We start from the raw sequence: 7,746 nt of genomic DNA on the forward strand, positions 1-7,746 counted from the left end.
TTTTTTTCTTAACATCTCGAGCCTCAAAGACTTGATTTTGGGCCTGTAAATCGAGTCTTTGAGGCTCGGTTTGCTTGATATGAGTTGGCAAAAAGCCACATGGAGTCCACGTGGATGCCACATGGAACTCAAGTTTTTAAGACTCGAGTTCCACGTAGACGCCACGTGGACCTGGATGCCACATAGAACTCAAGTCTTTAAGACTCAAGTTCCACATGGCATCCACGTGGACCTGGATGTCACGTAAATCATTCGATACTCGAGTCTTTGAGACTCGATTTACTAAAAGTAAAAACCGAGTCACAAAGACTCGATTTTTAATTGTGGTCAAACCACCCATGTGGGCTGGTCATTTCTGTTTCCCATCAAGTCTCATCTGTCTGGTCCAGCCACTCGGGGTTCAGAGATTCTTTTGACTGATTCCTCCCCCAACAACTCTCCCAAAACTCTCTCAACTGTCATACAACTCTCCTATACATTCATAAACTCTCATATACATTCAGCAACTCTCATATCTCATATACATTCAGTAGTAAAACGTTGCTCCTCTCTTAACTCTCATACAAGCCCAACATTCACTATAGTCTCCCTCTCTAGTTGGTTGTTTAGTGTATATAACTGCCTTAGAAAGTGTTGCTTGCATTGAATTTGTCATAAGCTTAGCCCATGCCCAAGCCCTCCCCTATCAGACAACACAACCCACACAGCATGCCCACATGCAGCACACACTAAGTAACTGCCATTAGCCTACTAGCATTTATCCATGCATTTAGCCAGCACCCACCAGCTCAATGCCTTACACACATCATCTAATTGCTTATCATCTGGCAGCCCAACCCTACCTTGCAAACAAGCCACCAAGCTCATTCACAAGTAACAAGTAACTAAGCCACCAATGCCATGCACCACCACAAAGGGTCAACACCACCTGCTGCCATTCCTCATGAAAACCGACTCTGCCCACCATGGCCCCTCTTTACTATGACCTTGGGGCATCATGAGGAGTAAGGTGCCTCCACATGTTGCCCCTTTGTATTGCTTATCAATCCAACTCGAGTAGGGAGACTGGGTGGCAAGTCCCCCTTAAAGAGCCCTTAGAAGCATTACAAATCTAACATGAAGAACCATTAATGTGTTAAGAAAACATGAAGCCAAGTGATTGGCCTAATGTTGCCTAAGCACCCTCAATCCTCATGCCATCATTAGCAACAAGTAAAGCCCCTAACACTGTGTCTGGCTCTTTTCTCTTTCTCACTCTTCTCTCTTTGTTCTTTCTCGGTCTCTAAGACTTTTTCTCGTCTCTTTTCTCTTGGAGTAAAAACGGTGAGTTTGATGATAAGAATGTAGTAGCACATTATCTATACTACTATTTAAGGAGTTTCCCCTATTTAGACTAGACTTTTTTTGATTTCAAAATATCCCTACATCCTACGTTTAAGTAGGGGCAAAATTTGGTAAAAATTCTTCTTTAACTCCCATGTAAAATGTTATCTACAAAATAGAACCACGCACACCACACTCCCAATACACTTACGTAGGTTTTCAAGCTCAGATTGTTTCTCACATTGGGACCACTTGTTTTTTACATTTTATTAAAAAAAAACACTCTTATTTTTTGCATTCCTGTTGTTTTGTTCAAAGTTCACATATGAGTTCTATTTGAACTCAAATTACATTTTTTTAGCATTAAAAAAAAAATGTTTTAGTTGAATGTTGACTTAGAGCTTAGGGAAAAAAAAAAAAAAAAAAAAAAATTATTCTTTTAACATGATTTAGAGTTTTAAAAAAAAAAAAAAAATCTTTTAATTCCTACGTAAATATTGCCTACAAAATAAGACCATACTCATGTTGGTTTTAAAACTCAACTTCAAGGTTATTTTGTTTGCTTCTTCCTCAGTTATCTCAATTTTGTGTCATTCTTCTCTATACCATCATCATCATGCTTTTCTATTTGCTCATGCTTAACAGTATGTTAATGTATATGGCTCTTTTTTATATTTTTTTTTTAAATTAAAAAAAAAAAATCAAATCAACCACAATTGGTTTCTATTGAATTTGGGTATGTTTATTTTTGCTATTTGTTTCTTTTTGGTTTTTATTTGGTTTGGATCCCGAGCAAACTCTTAACTATTTTTTTTATTCAAATTATTTGGACTCTAGCTTTTCTTCATTATCCTTTTCTTTCTAATTGTATGGGTTGCTTTTCAAGGTGGAACTTGGGTTTAAACACAAACTGTGCAAATACCAACTCTGCCTTCGATTTAAAGTTCAATGTTTTCCTCTTTTTGGTTTTATTTTGTTTGGATCCCATTCAAACTCTTCACTATTTTGCTTATTATTATTTTCTGGACTCTAGCTTTTTTCATGTCCTTATTTTCTTATCATTATCATTTCCATATCATTATCCTTTGATTTTTTTCCTCTTTCTTTGCTAAAAGCTTACAAATATTACCTAATATTTGTATAAGTATAAGTTTTTTTTTTAATTTTTTATTTAATTACAATATTATGACAGAATTTGGTTAAAAAAAGATAAAAGATTTTTATTAAAACACAAAATTGTGCAAATATCATCTCTGCCTCCCATTCAAATTCAATTTATAATTTTTCAATTATAGTTACTGGAATCTGAAAATATTGTTGGAAATGGAATGAACAAGACCATGATTTACACCATGTGGAAAAACACTGGCTTGGGGCTTACCTACACATTTGAAAATATAAGATTGTAAACCATTCTAGGAATCGAGATAGAGGAAGAGAAGGATTAAGAATAGCTTCAGTGCTCATAATTTTGGAAATTGTTTTCTGTGGAAAGTGGAACTTTTTGATAGATATTCTTTAGCCCATCTTGTTCATCGGTAACCTCTTTCAACAAGGGAAGCATTGAAATTTCTTTGACATCTCTATTTTCAGCCTTGGACTCAGAATCATCAAGGTAGTGCTGATAGAAAATATGAAATAAAGCCCCAAATAGCCAACACCATGGAAATCGCTTTTACCCCATCCATTTTGTCATGTAAGAAGATTACGGCCAGAACTGGAATAACAGGCAAACCCAACACACATAAGACATTGGAGAACAGGGAAGACACCTCATGTATCAAGCCTACTGCGCCAATATTTAAAATCTGCCAAGCTATAGCTGTCCAAATCAAAGAACCGACATAAATAAACTTCCCCAGTTCAAAGTCCTCCATCTCTGTCTTTAGACCTTTCTGCTAGCAAAGAGCCCCACCATTGTAGCACAAGTTGCTACCAGTGACTCAGTGAGTGACTCACTGATAGATTATCATTTCCAAAATCACTGTAAATGTTTATCTTCTTAAAACCTTTTGGAAGGAGAGCTGTGTAAGGGAAAGCATCAATCCGTACCCAGCAACAGCAGATGCACCAACAGTGCAAAAGAGTCCAATTTCATACTTCACATTAGAGTTTCCGGTGGGGTTCGTAGGATTGGATTGAAATACCAGCAGGGTAGAGGGGATGGTGAGAAGGACTTGAGAATCGATTATAAAAGGAGTAAACTTGTGTGAATTTATAAGGAAATAGAGGAAAGCACTGTTCCAACGGTAACTTGGATTCAATTTTTGTTTGCTGTATGCTGCCTCAAGTACACCTAAAGAGAGAGAGAGACCCCTGAAGATAATAATAAATGGTAACTTGGATTCAAAGATCAACAAGCACTGTTCCAACAGCAACTTGGATCAAGGAAGTTAATACCGTACCAGAGGCTATACCGGTTTGACCAGTGGTACGATATATTTCGGATACTGGTCAATACCGGTATACCATTTCGAATTTATCACTATTATTTTACATATATATATATATATATATATACATACTTGATTATTTATTTAGAATTATTTATAAATCTATATAAGAATCCTTAAATTTATAATAGCATATTTCTCTAAATTAATTGCTTATTTTTAATATGATTAATTTTTGCTCAAATATCAACCCAATAATGTAAACTGACATACTAGATTGTAATAATAATAAAAAGATAAAAAGATTATATTAATTATTAAAAAAAAAAAATTGCTTACCAAATGTGATTGGCAGCCAGCCAAAAAGTCAAAGTATGTTGGAAATTTGAACTCATTAGAGTTCACGTGGGTGTGTCAGAACTCACACAAAACAACTAAACAAGAGCCACACACACAAAACTAAAACTCACACAAAACAATTAAACAAGAGCCACACACACACACAGCTAAAACAGAAAGCACAAGAAGAGAGTTCAGTCTCGATCAAAACTGAAGAAGAAGAAGCGGCTGGATGTCTTCCCCAATTTTTCAAACACAGAGTAAAGCAACAAATTATTTCTCTCTCACAGCTTCGGCCTTTACTTGCTCTACCTCTTTCTCTCCCTTTCTCACTTTTTCTCATCTTCTTCTTCCTTTTCTTTTTCTTTTTTCTTCTTGTTTGTACCGGTCTGAAACATCTTTTCCGGTCGAAATGGCTGGATTTCACCGGTACGAGGCCGGTACGGCCGGTATTTTTTCCAGTACGAAACAAGGGGTGTATTTGTACCGGTACACTGACCGGTACGGTATATATCGGCCATACCGGCCAGTACGGTAGGAAGTGACTTCCTTGACTTGGATTCAATTGTTCAAAGATCTCTTAAGCCTAAAATGATGACGTTCTATTTAATATAAACGGCATCGTTTTTGGTTCAAGTCTAGCCTATTTTTCAGAATTGAAGACGGTGTCGTTTTGGCAGTTCTTCTTCATTAAGCTTGAATTCTGTACTTGCCCTGTACTAGCTAACAATGTTCTTAGATATTTCTCTTTTCTAGAATCCAGATATTTTTGTGTACAGCTGTACTTTCTGTTATAGATTTGTTAGATGTTGTTAGAGATGAACCTTCTAGAGGTAGTTTTAATCTATGGATTTCTATAAATAGATAATTTTGTGTATGTATTTTCATTTAGTGAGCTTGAATACAATACAAAGCATTTCTTGGTTTAGTATTATAGTTTTCTATTTAACCGAATTTGAGGTTTACACGTTTTTTCACTAATATTACTAAAAAAAAATGACCAATGTCATAATGCTAACTTTATAAAATGAACAAATAACTTTACACAAATTCTTTCTCATTTAGCACTTCATAAAAATATCTCTAGCATTTTTTTTATTTTTGTTCGTCAATCTCCAATTTGAAGAAAAAAGACTAGAAGAAACCAATGGAGCAACTACGTCAAGAAATCAATTGGCATCAAGTTAGCTTGGTTGTCAGATGCACATCTTATCCAAAATAGGAGTGATTACTGGGTATTCCAGGAGTATAATCTCTCCCTCTTACACAGGGGTAGGCTCCTATATTCCTAGAGTATCTAATAAATTTCTCCAAAACCCTATATGAAAATTAGTCGAGGACTAACTTTATGTCAACTTTATAATTTCTCCAAATATAATCAGTTCAACAATGCTAGATATTTTTTAAAAATAAAACCATCCCTTCAAGATCCTAGAGTTTTAAATGTAATTGATTGCAAAGAGGGTAAATGAATCATGTGTTCCTAAAATGGCTGTTTGATTGCTTTTCTTTGATTTTTAGTGCTTTAGTAATGTAGCAGGACAAAACTAAGCTAATAGAATCTTATAGAAATGCCCCACATATTTTTGTACTTTTTTTTTGGGTGAGTGACATATTTTTGTACTTAAGTTCTATGTTGCCAAACCTTATAGGGCCCAAGTTCCCCTACTATTCTTTTGGCCTTAACAGAAGAAATTAGAAAAGTTACATGATACCTATCTCCAAGGAAAATTGGTATGATCAGCACAAATTCTATTTCACACAACTATTAGTACGAACGTAATTTTTTTCCTTTTTGGGAAGTGTGAATGTTGATAGAAAACAAGGACCTAGTCATATCGAACTATCTCCTCCATAGCCTCCAATACCTAATCATGTTGAATTGTCTCCTCCACGGCCGCCTCAAGGACCTGATCATGTCAAACTGCCTCCTTCATGGCCTGCAGAACCTGATCATGTCAAACTATCTCCTCTAAAACCTCTAAGACTTAATCATGTTGAACAGTCTCCTCCACGGCCGCCTCAAGGACTTGATCATGTCAAACTGTCTTCTCCACAATCTTAAGGACTTGATCATGTCAAACTATCTCCTCCACAACCTCTAAGACCTAATCATGTTAAACAGTCTCCTCCACAGCCTCCAAGAACTGACCATGTCGAACTGTCTCCTCCATGACCCAATCATGTCGAATTGTCTCCTCCATGAGCTGCACATTAGCTAAACCATTAGCAAGATATTCAATATAATTAGATAGGATATTCACATTAGCTAAACCCGTTAGTTTGTGTGCATGTAAACAAAAGCAAACTATGAATATATAGTACTAGTTATCCATTGCGGCTACATTAATGAATGTTGGATCTACATCCAAATCCAAAGTTTCAAATCAAATATCATCATAAAACAAAGCTAATAATAATATGCATGTACGAAATTATGTGTTTGTGTGTGTGATAGGAATAAAAAGATTAATTTTACAATGAGACATAATGTGAAACTAAAATACCAAATTGAACACCCAAATTAAACACCAAAATCAAATCTGTTTAAATCCCAAATTAGTAGAACTTTAATTGAAAAAAAAAATCTCCAGAGGAAAGAAAAATCAAATTTACCTCAAACCAAATAGTACCTTAGTAGTGAAATCAAAAAGAAAAATAACTAAAACTCTAAAAAATGAGAGCATAAAAGATACAACATGATTATATATAAATATAAAAAAATGGGAGGGAAAGGTTAGGACCTTGAGTTTGATGGAAACTCATTTGACAAGCAAGAATACTTGGGTGTCTACCTGAGAATTTTATTTGGTTTGGACTAAAGAAAGATTTTGGAGAGAACAATTTCTTTTTTAATAAATAATGTAAGAAATTTTATTAAGAATAAAAGCCAACCAAGTACACTAGAAATGTACTACAGTGGCAAAGATGAGCAAAACCTTTCATATAAGAAGCATATAAGTAACATAATAAGTGCATACTAATACCAACATAATGCATAATATTATAGGCAACCCTATTTTAAGAGGATCTTTACTCTTTATTTGGTTTGAAAAGAAAAAAAAAAAAAAAAATTCTTCACAGCATTTCCATGTGGCTGGTGAAACTCTAATTGAATCCTAACAAATGAAATTTCATTAGTAGATGTACAAACCATATGACATCATAGATTATATGCTTGGATTAAATATGATTTTTTTTCATATAACCATCCTTAGTAAAAAGTAAAACAATTATTAAGGAGGGGGTGTGCTAATGAATCAATAGAGGTTTACACCAAATCAATTCAAAAAATACAACACATTTTATAAATATCTCATGTGTAGCAATCAAAACAGAAAATCTTGTAAAAACATGTTTCATGCACCTTTTTAGGAATGCAAATTCTAAATGTATGAGTAGTCACTCTTACACATAAAGCTATAGGGATGTTAATTCTAGTTCTAGAATGAATCATTTAAAAATAATAAATTCAAAAGATTAAAGATTCCGAAAAGAAGAGAGTATTGACACCTAACCACTAAACACAATCCAAAGGAAATTAATACGGAACAAGCAACCTCAAAATAAAACGAAAATTGTAAGACTTCATCATTTAGATTAGGCTTAGTGTAATTTTCGTTTCCTCATATCACCAATTTCAATTATTCAAATTAAAAATTAAAGTGAGAAAATTTCAATCCTGCAAATT

At 34.4% G+C, this 7,746-nt stretch overlaps 1 pseudogene; it reads right to left on the reverse strand.

The window, feature by feature from the left end:
- Positions 1 to 2,629: 2,629 nt before the first annotated feature.
- Positions 2,630 to 3,795, reverse strand: LOC126728434 (purine permease 21-like; annotated as a pseudogene).
- Positions 3,796 to 7,746: the final 3,951 nt, after the last annotated feature.

This window comes from Quercus robur, chromosome 5 (assembly GCF_932294415.1).
Source record: "Quercus robur chromosome 5, dhQueRobu3.1, whole genome shotgun sequence".
Taxonomy (NCBI): domain Eukaryota; kingdom Viridiplantae; phylum Streptophyta; class Magnoliopsida; order Fagales; family Fagaceae; genus Quercus; species Quercus robur.